Genomic DNA, 13,497 nt, shown 5'->3' with positions numbered 1-13,497 from the left:
TCAGCCCTCCACGATCCTGCTCTTCTGTCTTCTTTCTTTCTAGTGTAGTAGTAGTGACGATTGTAGTGAGGATGAGATTCACCAGCTCATCACTTGGGGCTGGGGAACCTCCATCCTCACTACAATGCTCACTACAATCCTCACTAGTGTAGTAGTAGTGACGATTGTAGTGAGGATGAGATTCACCAGCTCATCACTTGGGGCTGGGGAACCTCCATCCTCACTACAATGCTCACTACAATCCTCACTAGTGTAGTAGTAGTGACGATTGTAGTGAGGATAAGGTTCACCAGCTCATCACTTGGGGCTGGGGAACCTCCATCCTCACTACAATGCTCACTACAATCGTGCAGCCTTCACTCCGTGAGTGATCAGTGCTGGCTGTCAGCGGTAACAGCGGTAACGCTGACAGACGCGTTACCATAGCAACGGTGCTCTCAGAGCCGCGGTTAGCGGTGACATCACCGCTAACTGCGTTGCTATGGCAACGGTGATCTCCGTTAATGACCGGCTGTGACAGCCGGTCCCTAACGGAACGGGGAATCGACCGTGTGCTAGAGCATGTCGCCGGTACACGGCGATACACATATGTGCACCGTGTACCGGAGAGATGCACTCGCAGGTCCTACATGACGTGTCATAGTCATGTGACCAGTCTGTAGCCAATGAGATAATAGCTACGTGACTGGTCACATGGCTTTTCTGACGTCACGACAGGTCCTGCATCTCTGCTGGCAGTGCCGGTCACGGGAGGATTCAGCGATCATCGGATGGAATAGCGGCAGGAGACAGAGTGCAGAAGGGATCGCGAGGACCGGTAAGTGTTATGGCAATGTTTATTAACTGTTTGTGTACATTTATCATGCATTTTTATGTGTTTGTGATTGCCTCCCATTCTAGCCTATACGTTCGAGTTCGGTTCGTCGAACGTTCGACGAACCGAACTCGAACGGGACCCCCGTTCGGCGAGCCGACCTCGAGCCGAACCGGGACCGGTTCGCTCATCTTTAATCACGAGGGGTTTGTCGAGTGGAGTAACAGGCACCTGGTACTTGTCCACCGTGGCCTGCTGGATGAAATTGCCTGCTGCCCCAGAATCGAGGTACGCCTCGGCCGTGAACCGCGTCTCTCCCGTTGTCACTTGAACAGTCCACGTAACCGGGTCTGAGAGAGTCCCAGCACCTAGGGTGGCCTCTCCTACCAACCCTAGGCTTTGGAGTTTCCCGGCCTCTCTGGACAGGAACGTAGCAGGTGTGTGCCCTCTCCGCAGTAGAAGCAGAGACCTTTAGAGAGCCGTTCTGCTCGGCGTTGGTCGGGCTGCCTCAGACGATAAATCTGCATGGGTTCGTGGACAGAGACACCAGACGATGCCGACTGAGGTACGACAGGCTTCTGCGGAGGAGAGGAATGCCGTATTGGACGTCTCTCGCGGGACACCTCTTTGGATCGTTCCTGGAATCTGAGGTCCACGCGGGTGGCTAGTGCAATTAGGGCATCCAGTGTGGAAGGAACATCGCGGCCCGCCAGCTCATCCTTAATACGACCGGAGAGTCCTTCCCAGAAGGCGGTGGTGAGGGCTTCATTGTTCCACCCCAATTCTGAGGCCAAGGTGCGGAAGCGGATGGCATACTGCCCCACCGTCATGGTCCCCTGACGTAGCCTGAGGAGTGATGAGGCGGATGCGGCGGCACGCCCGGGTTCGACAAAGGTGGTTCTAAACGCCTGCAGGAAGTCCTGGATGTTAGCGGTTACAGGGTCCTCCTGTTCCCACAAGGGGTTCATCCAGGCCAGTGCCTCACCCTCTAGATGGGACATCACAAACGCCACCTTGGCTTGGTCGGAGGCAAACAGGTGCGGAAGCAGCTTGAAATGGAGGGAGCACTGATTTAAGAATCCTCTGCAGGTCTTGGGATCTCCGGCATAACGGGGTGGAGAGGCCAAGCGGAGTTTAGAAGCTTCCGAGGTAGCCACCACGGGAACCGTGGCCGTGGACTGTGCAGTAGAAGCCTGAGATGCCAGGGACGTGGCAGTTGCTTGCAGCGTGTTCAGGCGGGTATCCACCGAGGACATGAAGGCCAGCATGCGGGACTGGGTCTCGCGCTGTCGTACGAGTTCTTGCTGCAAGGTGCCCAGCTGGGCCGCTAGTGCTTCGGCGGGATCCATGGCCTGTTCTTACTGTTAGGACCAGGTGGACGGGCAGACCCAGGAGGTGGATCCACTGGGCTGAACACCTCACCGAGGGCAAGGTGCCCGGTAGCCGGAGCACTACGGGTAGCAGGACAGTCCGTGCAGAGGAGTGGAGTGAAGAAGTGCCTGGGACCACGGGGTCTCTGAAGGTAGTCCGGGTGACGGAGCTCAGGTTCGGAGGCCGAGATGACGTCAGGCAGGATCCGGAACCAACGGAGCGAGATGGTGGGTCACCACAGGGATCGGAGATGGTAGGAACTGACGGGATGGCAGACAGTCACCGTTCGGGTATCGTCAGGACCGGTTGGCGTGGCAGGAGCGACTCTACGAGAGAGAGAGGTAAGTATGGCACAAGACACAAGGAGACTTGACTCCTAGCTTAGCAAACACGAAGAACAGGCCCCGCCCGCTTGGAAAGGATCCCCCTATATACCCTGTACCTAAAACTTCAATATCCTGTTGGAGGACACTGGCCCTTTAAGAGAGGGTCAATGACCGCGCGCACGCCCTAATGCGCATGCGCGAGGCCCGGGTGCCAGAAGCCAGAGCAGGGAGCGGTGCACAGGAGGCTGGAGTGCCGGGCTGGATCAGAGTTGCCGACGGGCGCCGGGAGCGGGGACCGGGCTGCCTGGGGACCGCAGGTGATGGGGCATGGAGGCTGTGGAGCAGGAGACGCGTGGCAGGGGAGCCGGTGAGCAAGGCAGGGGAGCCGGGGAGCATGGCAAGGGAGCCGGGGAGCATGGCAGGGGAGCCGGGGAGCATGGCAGGGGAGCCGGGGAGCGTGACAGGTGTGCAGATCCCGATGTGTGTGTGTGTGTGTGTGTGTGGGCTGCAGAACCCGATGTGTGTGTGAGGTGCAGAGCCCGATGTGGTGGGGGGTGCAGAGCACGATGTGTGTGTGGGGAGCAGAGCCCGATGTGTCTGTGTGGGGCAGAGCCCGATGTGGGACTGTTATTTCCAAAGTACTCACTCTATGTTTATTTATATGCATTATACTTCTAGTTACGGTGGTTACAACAGGGTATATGTTCATATTGTTTTCTTCTTAGTTTTTTTTATTTCTCAGAATAGTTTTTATAGTGTAAAAGTGGAAAAACATAATAAAGTATATAAATGTAGTCTTGCTGCAATCGTACGGCCTTGAAGAATACAGCTGTATTACCACTTTTGTGACATGGTGAACATTTAAAAACAAAACAAAAAAAAACAAACGAACAATCCCTGAATTACTATTTCTCAATACTCATTCACAAAAATTGGAATAGAAAATGATCAAAAAATATTATGTAGCCCATAATAGTACCAATAAAAACTTCCACTCAACCCCAAATAAACAAGCCTTCATATCTTGGCAGAAAAATAAAGAAAACTATAGTCTTCAAAATTCGGTGATGCAAAAAACCTTTATTTTGTAAAAAAAAACATTTTTTACCGTGATAGTAGCCAAACCTCAAAAAAATATATAAACCTGGAATTATTATAATCATACTGACTGTAGGGGTAAAGCCACCTAATCATTTATGCCATTTTACGGTGAAAGGCGTAAAAAATAAATAAATAAAGGCAATTTTTAAAAGGGGTTGTTCACCCATTTTTTACCCTCTATGAGTATAACTTACTATTTTAGTTGTCTTCTTAATTGGCTTCTATTTCCAGTTCTGGCACTGAGCGGCGCTATTCTGCATGCTCAGTGCCGTAACATGACCCCCTGGTGCTCCAGCCTCTGGTATCCGCTGATGTCACGTCAAGTTCCGGGCTCTCAGAGTTGACGTTAGATCAGGGGATGCCAGCTCCACTCACACTGATTGACTGAGCTGTGGGCGATGATTACCGCACGTCACAGCCCATCATCGAGGGGAGGATCTGGAGGATGGTACGGGGCGCCAGTGTGGAGTACAGGGAGGGTTTCTTCAGCTGAAACCCCCCCTGTCGCACAAGTATCTGATCGCACTATCCAGCATAGCCACCCCCTCTGCTCAGCTGTCAGGACAGCATGCGGTGCCGAGCAGTGTGATCCTGTACTCCCACGAGCACTACAGGTCACCGGACGCAGCTAGAGACAAGTTGGTGACATGTAGCACACCATGTGTCAGAGAAGAGCATATCATCAACTTTCTCTGCTCTGTCACCTGTAGTGCTGCACATCACCAACTTACTCCACACTGTGACTTGTTGTGCTGCATGGGACCAATTTACTCCACTCTGTCACCTGCACAACAACTCACAGAGTGGAGCAAGTTGGTGACATGCAGCCCAGCATGTGACAGAGCACCTCTCTTTCCTCTCTCTTCTCTATTTTCCCCTTCTCTCTCTATTACCTCGCTATTCTCTCTCTTTTCCCTCTCTCTCTCTCTCTTCCCTCTCTCTTTCCTGTCTCTCTTCCTTCTCTCTCTCTCTTCCCTCTCTCTCTTCCCTCACTCTCATCCCTCTCTCTCTCCCCTCTCTCTCTCTGCCCTCTCTCTTCCCTCTCTCACCCCCCTCTCTCTCCCCTCTCTCTCCCCTCTCTCTTTTCCCTCTCTCTCTCTTCCCTCTCTCGCTACCCTCTCTTTCCCCTCTCTCTCTCCTCTCTTTCGTCTCTCTCTCTCCTCTCTCTCTCTTCCCCCTCTCACCCCCCTCTCTCTCTCTTCCCTCTCTCACCCCACTCTCTCTCTTCCATCTCTCTCTCTCTCCCCTCTCTCTCTCACCTCTCTCTTTTCCCTCTCTCTCTTCCCTTTCTCTCTTCCCTTTCTCTCTCTTCCCTCTCTCTCTTCATTTTCTCTCTCTCTTCCCTCTCTCGCTCCCCTCTGTCTTTCCCCTCTCTCTCTCTTCCCTCTTTCTTCCGTCTCTCTATCCCCTCTCTCTCTCCCCTCTCTCTCTTCCCCCTCTCTCCCCCTCTCTCTCCCCACTCTCTCTCTTCCCTCTCTCACCTCTCTCTCCCTTCTCTCTCCCCTCTTATTTCCGTCTCTCTCCCCTCTCTTTCTCCCTCTCTCCCCTCTCTCTCTTCCCCTCTCTCTCTTCCCTCTCTCTATTCCTTCTCTCTCTTCCCTCTCTCTCTCTCCCCTCTCTCTTTCCCCTCCCTCTCTTCCCCCTCTCTCTCTCTTTTCCCTCTCTCTTCCCTCTCTCTCCTCTCTCTCCCCTCTCTCTCTTGCTCCTCTCTTCCCCTCTCTCTCCCCCCTCTCTCCTCTCTCTCCTCTCTCTCTTCCCTCTCTTATACCCCACTCTCTCTCTCTTCCCTCTCTCTTCCCTCTCCCTCCCCTCTCTCCCTTCTCTCTCCCCTCTCTCTCTTTCCTTCTCTCACTTCCCTCTCTCTTCTCTCCCTCTCCCTCCCCTCTCTCTTCTCTCCCTCTATCTCCCCTCTCTCTTCTCTCCCTCTATCTCCCCTCTCTCTTCTCTCCCTCTCTCTTCCCTCTCTCTCCCCTCTCTCTCTCCCATCTCTCCTCTCCCTCTCTCTATCTCTCTCTCGTGTAAGGGTGAGAGGGAGTAATAAAGATGGAGTACCTAAGTGTGTCGGTGTACTTATTTCTAATAAAATATTTTTTCTCTTTGTGGTGTCTTTTTTTTAACCCTTTATTGGAGATTCTTAATGGCCGGGTCAAACTTGGTCTGACATTAAGAATCTCGGGCTTTATTCCAGCTGGTATTAACCCCTTATTACCCAACGTGCCACCCGGCACCAGGGCCGCTGAAGAGTTGGATACAGCGCCAGAAGATGGTGCTTCGATGAAAGCGCCATTTCCTGGGGATGCTATGTACTGCAATTCGCAATGGGGGGGTCAGAAAGCTTGGGCCACCCTGCGCTACGAATTCCAATCCCTATCTGCCAAGTTGTACCTGGCTGGATACAAAAAATGGGGGAAGTCCACATGTTTTGATTTTTTTAATTATTTCATGAAATTCATGAAATAATTAAAAAAAGGGCTTCCCTACATTTTTGGTTCCCAGCCAAGTACAAATAGGCAGCTGGGGGTTGAGGGCAGCCTGTACTTGCTTGCTGTACCTGGCTAGCATACAAAAAATATGGCCAAGCCCATGTCATTTTCTTTTTTAGTTTTTTTGCAAAAAACTTAAAAAAAAAAGGCTTCCCTGTATTTTCCATTGCCAGAGAAGCTAAAACCAAACAGTGGGGGTTATCAGCCAGTAGCTGATTGGGGTACCCTTAGCAATAGAAAATGCAGCGGTTCCCCACTCATTTTTTTTACCCCCAACCCTAGGGTTAGGGTTATGTGTTTGTTTTTTTTTTTTATATTTTTTAATGAATTTAAAAAAAAAATTGACATGGTCTTTGCCCATCGAGCACCCAAGCATTTTACTGCTCACTCATCCCTACTCCTGACCACACAGCCAGCAGAACAAGTAATCAGATCAGCTGACTCCAGTGCCGACCGATTACTTGTTCTGTGTCCCCCTGCATCCATCGCAGCGTGTGCAGGCTGTGAGTTCAGCTGAGGTCGGCCGGCACTGGAGTCAACTGATCTGAACTCATTTGAACTCCAGCTCACACACTCTGCGATGGATGCAGCGAGACACAGAACAAGTAATCAGCCGGCACTGGAGTCAGTGACCACACATCCTGCACACGGTCACATGTGATTGGCAGCAGGCAGTGACTGCTGTTAACTAGAGTTGAGCGCGGTTTGCGGTTCGTGGTTCTCCAGTTCGCGGTTCGAATGATTTTAGGGGCTGTTCTAGATCGAACTTGAACTCGAGCTTTTTGCTAAAGCTCGATAGTTCTAGTTACGTTCGAGAACGGTTCTAGCAGCAAAAAGTTAAGCTAATTACTAGCTGGCTTTCCGCTGTAATAGTGTAAGTCACTCCGTGACTCACACTATTATGAAATTTCAGCGTATAGTGTGCAGGAACAGCGCATTCAGATCACTGCTGCTGGGATAATGGCGATCGCCATTTTTTTTTCCTTGTCTCCCTTCCCTAAGCGCGCGCGTGTAGTGGGGTGGGCCAGCATGTCAGCCAATCCCAGACACACACACTGCTAAATGGACTTTTAGCCAGAGAAGCAATGGCATGTGTGATAGGATGTCCATGTCACATGTCCCTGCATTATAAAAACGGGTCTCTGCCCGTCCGGACGCCATTATCTCTTCTGCGTCTGGGTGTCAGTCACCGCTGGCATAGCTCCTTTCTCCGATACTGCTGTGTACGCTCTACACACAGCGCTATACAGAATAGGGATAGAAGTTTCTATTAGCCCTTGTAAGGGCTAATAACAGCAGGCTCAGAGCCATAGGTGACAGTCAGATCCGTGGAAACAGATTTTAACAGCTACAGATAACAGCATCTGTGTAGCTAAGGTCAGGGACTTACTCGCTGCATTTCCCCATTAGGAGGGATAGAAAGTGAGGCATCCTTTCCTGTACACTGACCCACAACCCTGCCACTGTACCCTCCTGCCCTTTGCACACTCAAGCTGTTACTTAGCCATTATACTAGCAATCACTGAGTAAACTTAGTGGCATCCTAAAAGTGGCTGTTGGACTTCCATTAGTGTCCCACTTGTGCAAATCTATTTGCAGCACCTCTTGTTTGCACACTCAAACTCATTGTTACTAAGCCATTATACTAGCAAACACTGAGTAAACTTAGTGGCATCCTAAAAGTGGTTGTTGGACTTCCATTAGTGTCCCACTAGTGCAAATCTATTTGCAGCACCTCTGCATTGCACACTCAAACTCATTGTTACTAAGCCATTATACTAGCAAACACTGATTAAACTTAGTGGCATCCTAAAAGTGTCTGTTGGACTTCCATTAGTGTCCCACTAGTGCAAATCTATTTGCAGCACCTCTGCATTGCACACTCAAACTCATTGTTACTAAGCCATTATACTATAAAACACTAAGTAAACTTAGTGGCATCCTAAAAGTGGCTGTTGGACTTCCATTAGTGTACCACTAGTGCAAATCTATTTGCAGAACCTCTGCATTGCACACTCAAACGCATTGTTACTAAGCCATTATACTAGCAAACACTGAGTAAACTTAGTGGCATCCTAAAAGTGGTTGTTGGACTTCCATTAGTGTCCCATTAGTGCAAATCTATTTGCAGCACCTCTGCATTGCACACTCAAACTCATTGTTACTAAGCTATTATACTAGCAAACACTGAGTAAACTTAGTTGCATCCTAAAAGTGGCTGTTTGACTTCCATTAGTGTCCCACTAGTGCAAATCTATTTGCAGCACCTCTGCATTGCACACTCAAACTCATTGTTACTAAGCCATTATACTATCAAACACTAAGTAAACTTAGTGGCATCCTAAAAGTGGCTGTTGGACTTCCATTATTGTCCCACCGGTGCAAAGCTATTTGCAGCACCACTGCATTGCACACTCAAGTTCATTGTTACTAAGCCATTATACTAGCAAACACTGAGTAAACTTAGTGGCATCCTAAAAGTGGCTGTTGGACTTCCATTAGTGTCCCACTGGTGCAAAGCTATTTGCAGCACCTCTGCATTGCACACTCAAGCTCATTGTTACTAAGCCATTATACTAGCAAACACTGATTAAACTTAGTGGCATCCTAAAAGTGGCTGTTGGACTTCCATTATTGTCCCACTGGTGCAAAACTATTTGCAGCACAACTGCATTGCACGCTCAAGTTCACTGTTACTAAGCCATTATACTAGCAAACACTGAGTAAACTTAGTGGCATCCTAAAAGTGTCTGTTGGACTTCCATTAGTGTCCCACTGGTGCCAAGCTATTTGCAGCACCACTGCATTGCACACTCAAACTCATTGTTACTAAGCCATTATACTAGCAAACACTGAGAAAACTTAGTGGCATCCTAAAAGTGGCTGTTGGACTTCCATTACTGTCCCACTGGTGCAAAGCTATTTGCAGCACCACTGCATTGCACACTCAAGCTCATTGTTACTAAGCCATTATATTAGCAAACACTGAGTAAACTTAGTGGCATCCTAAAAGTGGCTGTTGGACTTCCATTAGAGTCCTACTAGTGCAAAGCTATTTGCAGCACCTGTGCATTGCACACTCAAACTCATTGTTACTAAGACATTATACTAGCAAACACTGAGTAAACTTAGTGGCATCCTAAAAGTGGCTGTTTGACTTCCATTAGTGTCCCACTGGTGCAAAGCTATTTGCAGCACCACTGCATTGCAAACTCAAGCTCATTGTTACTAAGCCATTATACTAGCAAACACTGAGTAAACTTAGTGGCATCCTAAAAGTGGCTGTTGGACTTCCATTAGTGTCCCACTGGTGCAAAGCTATTTGCAGCACCTCTGCATTGCACACTCAAGCTCATTGTTACTAAGCCATTATACTAGCAAACACTGAGAAAACTTAGTGGCATCCTAAAAGTGGCTGTTGGACTTCCATTAGTGTCCCACTGGTGCAAAGCTATTTGCAGCACCTCTGCATTGCACACTCAAGCTCATTGTTACTAAGCCATTATACTAGCAAACACTGAGAAAACTTAGTGGCATCCTAAAAGTGGCTGTTGGACTTCCATTACTGTCCCACTGGTGCAAAGCTATTTGCAGCACCACTGCATTGCACACTCAAGCTCATTGTTACTAAGCCATTATATTAGCAAACACTGAGTAAACTTAGTGGCATCCTAAAAGTGTCTGTTGGACTTCCATTAGTGTCCCACTTGTGCAAAGCTATTTGCAGCACCACTGCATTGCACACTCAAGTACATTGTTACTAAGCCATTATACTAGCAAACACTGAGTAAACTAAAGGGGGCTTTACACGCTGCGACATCGCTAATGCGGAGTCGTTGGGGTCACGGAATTGGTGACGCACATCCGGCCGCATTAGCGATGTTGCTGCGTGTGACACCGATGAGCGATTTTGCATCGTTGCAAAAATGTGCAAAATCGCTCATCGTTGACATGGGGGTCCATTCTCGATTATCGTTACTGCAGCAGTAACGATGTAGTTCGTCGCTCCTGCGGCAGCACACATCGCTATGTGTGACGCCGCAGGAACGAGGAACCTCTCCTTACCTGCCTCCCGGCCGATATGAGGAAGGAAGGAGGTGGGCGGGATGTTCCGGCCACTCATCTCCGCCCCTCCGCTTCTATTGGGTGGCCGCTCAGTGACGCCGCTGTGACGCCGCACAGACCGCCCCTTTAGAAAGGAGGCGGTTCACCGGTCACAGCGACGTCGCCGGGCAGGTAAGTATGTGTGACGGGTCTGCGCGATGTTGTGCGGCACGGGCAGCGATTTGCCCGTGTCGCACAACAGATGGGGGCGGGTACCCACACTAGCGATATCGGGACCGATATCGCAGCGTGTAAAGTAGCCTTTAGTGGCATCCTAAAAGTGGCTGTTGGACTTCCATTAGTGTCCCACTGGTGCAAAGCTATTTGTAGCACCACTGCATTGCACACTCAAATTCATTGTTACTAAGCCATTATACTAGCAAACTATGCTGCCAGTTTAAGGGCCGTAGTTGCATTGTCAGGGATAGTTATTGCTGTTTATTCTGCTGTTAATAAAGATAGACCACCGCTGCAAATCTACACCACCTTTCAATTTTTACTACCACATTTTAAGTGCACAATCTTGTCGCAATCAAAATGAGTGGGAAAATGACAGATGCTGGTGGAAAGGGGAAGAGGCGTGTTGGAAAAGGAAAAAAATGGTTTGTCCATGGGGAAGGTGGCAAAGCTCCATTAACATCTGCTGAAGATAGACCATCTTCCAGCAAAAGTAAGATGTCTACTACTTACCGTGGACAATCCGATGTGCTCCCTTTTTTGCGGACACGAACAACTGGAACAAAGGTAGATGATGGCCAAAAAAAGAAAATGCTTGAATGGATCTCAAGTGGTCCAACAAGTGCCCTCTCCACCACCTCAACTACCGCATCCAAAAAACACCAGTCCTCTGAGTTATCATCCCAATCACACTTGCTTTCTCCCAGCTCTGAAGTCTCCATCCGCCCTGCACAGTATGGTGGAACTGAGATGGCTGAGTCTGCAGAGCTGTTCAGTCACACTATAGCCTGGGAATCAGAGGTCTGCTCCCAAGCTACAGTGAGTACAGACCAGGAAATGGTCTGCAGTGATGACCAGAACTTTTGTGACTCTGATTCAGGCCGTGAGGACCAAGTTTCTGAGCATAATGTTGACCCTTATTCACAAACTGTAACACCTGTTGTTATAGACAATGAGGAACATACTGATGACAATGAGACGCAGATACCAGATTGGGATGACAACTTAAATATTGGTTCACGTCAGGAAGAGGCTTGGTCTGAGGGTGAGGGGTGTGCAATCACAACGCTTGATGAGGAAGTTCTAGATCCCACCTACTGTCAACCCACAGTCAGGCACTCGAGGAGGTCAACAGAGGCGGTGGAGGAGGATGCTACTGACTACAAAGTTACCTTGTGCCTTCCTGGACAGAGGAGTAGTACTGGTAGCACGTCTACAACTGCATCCTCAGCCACCACTCTGCCTCTGAGCACTAGTCGGGGGGGCTCAGCAGGTCGCATGCCCTCTAAGCCTTGCCTAGCCTGGACCTTTTTTGACATAGAAAAAGATCGCCCAAATCATGTGATATGTAAAATTTGTCGTGATTCTGTTAGTAGAGGGCAAAACCTCAGGAGTTTGACAACTTCTTCCATGAATCGTCACATGAATAAATATCATATGTCCCAGTGGGAAGCCCACCGTGCTGCAATGCGGTCTAGCGGAGCGAACCATCCACCGCCTGCCCCTTCAAGTGCATCCGCGCGCTCTTCATCTTCTAGGACTGTGGGGACAGCTGTCACACCTGGTTTTTCACGCACAACTTCCACCACTGTAACCGCAACAGGCAGTTTGCTTGGTAGGTCGTCATTTGGTTTGGAAGGGGAAACAAGTGCGTGTGTACAGCTCTCTCAGACATCGATAGCATCAAAGTTGGATGAAGGCAACATCATTTCTATGCCTGCACTTTCCTCACAAACCTGCAGTTTTCCAGGGACACCCTACTCACCACCGTCTACAGACAGCAGCCAGATCTCTGTCCCTCAGATGTGGACAAATAAAAGGCCATTTCCTGCGACCCATGACAAAGCTAAGAGGTTGACTTCATCCCTCTGTAAGCTCTTGGCTACTGAAATGCTGCCTTTCTGCCTGGTGGACACACAGGATTTTAGAGACCTTAGACCTTATGTCTGTTGCTGTGCCCCAGTACCAGATGCCCAGTCGTCACTACTTCTCTAAGAAAGGTGTGCCTGCGCTACACCAGCATGTTGCACACAACATCACCGCTTCCTTGAAAAACTCTGTGTGTGAATGGGTGCATTTCACCACCGATACTTGGACCAGTAAGCATGGACAGGGACGTTTCATGTCGCTGACTGGGCACTGGGTAACTATGGTGATAGATGGTGAAGGGTCTGCTGCACAAGTCTTGCCGTCCCCACGACTTGTGTGTCAATCCTCCATCTGTCCAAGTTCCGCCACTGCTTCTGCCTCCTCCACCTCGTCTGGGTCCTCCACCTCCACCACAAGCCTGCCTGGTCAGGCCACCAGCGTTGTAACTGCGCAGAAGGAATCACGCACCCCTCATTACTATGCTGGCAGCAGAGCGCAACGGCATCAGGCGGTCTTTAGCTTGAAATGTCTTGGAAAAAAGAGTCACACAGCGGCTGAGTTGTCGGCAGCTCTGGAGACTGAGTTTAATAAATGGTTGTCTCCACTCAACCTGCAGCCTGGTAAGGCCGTGTGCGACAATGCTGCAAACCTGGGTGCGGCCCTTCGCCTGGGCAAGGTGACACATGTGCCTTGTATGGCTCACGTGTTGAACCTTGTTGTCCAGCAATTTATAACACACTATCACGGCCTAGATGGCCTTCTGAACAGGGCATAAAAACTGTCTGCTCACTTCCGCCGTTCAACCACCGCTGCTGAGCGACTTGCATCGCTCCAGAAGTCTTTCGGCCTGCCGGTTCATCACCTGAAATGCGATGTGCCGACACGCTAGAATTCGACTCTCCACATGTTACAGCGACTGTGGCAGCACCGTCGAGCCCTGGTGCAATACGTCATGACGTATAGCCTGGGCCAACAAGATGCAGAGGTGGGGCAGATCACCCTGATGGAGTGGTCTCAGATCAAGGAACTATGCACCCTTCTGCACATTTTCGACATGGCGACGAATATGTTTAGCGCTGCCAATGCCATTATCAGCATGACAATTCCAGTCATTTACATGCTGGAGCACACGCTAAACACTATTCGGAGTCAGGGGGTGGGACAACAGGAAGGGGAGGAACTACAGGAGGATTCATATGCGCAAGACACAACAACATCACCAAGGTCCAGACGTTCATCATCACCAACGCGG

This window comes from Anomaloglossus baeobatrachus, chromosome 4 (genome assembly GCF_048569485.1).
Source record: "Anomaloglossus baeobatrachus isolate aAnoBae1 chromosome 4, aAnoBae1.hap1, whole genome shotgun sequence".
Taxonomy (NCBI): domain Eukaryota; kingdom Metazoa; phylum Chordata; class Amphibia; order Anura; family Aromobatidae; genus Anomaloglossus; species Anomaloglossus baeobatrachus.
This window is presented reverse-complemented; position numbering follows the sequence as displayed.